Source organism: Benincasa hispida, chromosome 4, assembly GCF_009727055.1.
Source record: "Benincasa hispida cultivar B227 chromosome 4, ASM972705v1, whole genome shotgun sequence".
Taxonomy (NCBI): domain Eukaryota; kingdom Viridiplantae; phylum Streptophyta; class Magnoliopsida; order Cucurbitales; family Cucurbitaceae; genus Benincasa; species Benincasa hispida.
Genome location: NC_052352.1, coordinates 63,538,398 through 63,539,650, shown reverse-complemented (window position 1 = coordinate 63,539,650; position 1,253 = coordinate 63,538,398).

The window sequence follows — 1,253 nt, the reverse complement described above, 5'->3', positions numbered from 1 at the left end:
GAGTTGGCCTAATGGCATATCGATTGGATTTACCTTCGGAGTTATCTCGTATTCATGACGTGTTTTATGTGGCCATGCTTAGGAAGTATGTGCCAGATCCTACCCATGTGTTATCTGAGCAACAGTTACAGTTGAAAGAGAATTTGTCATATGAAGAGGAACCAGTGGAGATTCTTGACAGAAAAGAACAGGTCTTAAGGAATAAGACAATCCCATTAGTAAAGGTGCTATGGCAAAACCATACTATGGAAGAAACAACATAGGAAGCCGAAGAGCAAATCAGAAATAAGTATCTGCAGTTGTTTGACTGACGGACTTGTGGCGAAATTTCGAGGACGAAATTTTTATAAGGAGGAGGTAAATGTGAACCCTGAACCCTAATTTTCTACTTAAGTGTGTTTTCCTAGTTAATTTGTATAGGTTGACGAGGAAGCTAGTATGGAATGATGAGGAAGGAATGGGGATTTGAAAAGAAAAATATGGAAATTGAGTTTGGGGGAAATTTGGAAAAAAATTCGGCTAAGTATGGAGAAATTAGGTGAAGTGCGTTATGGCTGAAGAACCGAGAAAAATATAGAATTTATGTGAAATGTGGAAAATATGGGAAATTACTTTGGGAAAAATTTGGAAAATCTGTGTAAAAGTATCACAAAGTGGTGAGCAAACATACACGGAGAATATTGTTCACAGTAGCTAAAGATTGGAGAGAAAATAAGAGAGAGCGAGATTGGAGAAAAAGTTGGAGAGAAAATGGGAGAGAGCGAGATTGGAGAAAAAATTGGAGAAAAACTGGGAGAGAGCGAGATTGGAGAGAAAATGGGAGAGAAAGTTGGAGAGAGCGACACCACAAAGATTGGAGAGAGCAAGATTATGAGCGAGAAAATGGGAGAGAGCGACACCACCAAGAGTGGAGAAGGCGAGAGCAGCCTGTGCGTCAGCCACGCTTTGTCCGGTGCTGCATTCGAACGTCACGCCCACGCGATCGAAGGGCCTCACCTATGCATCGAACGGCCGAGCAAGTATTTATGCGTTGAATTTGGCCACGTTCTTGTAGATTATACATTGGAAACCCAAAATTGAATACAAACAAAGGTTGAAGATGCAAGGGAAAACGTCAACCAAAATTAAGTGTCTTCATAAGAAAAATTTTTAAGGGCTAAGGAAATTTGGTGGACGCATATGAAGAAAACACCTTAGGACAAGGTGATGTAAGATTGTGTTGATAAGAGGAGAAATAAACATTTGGCCATGCA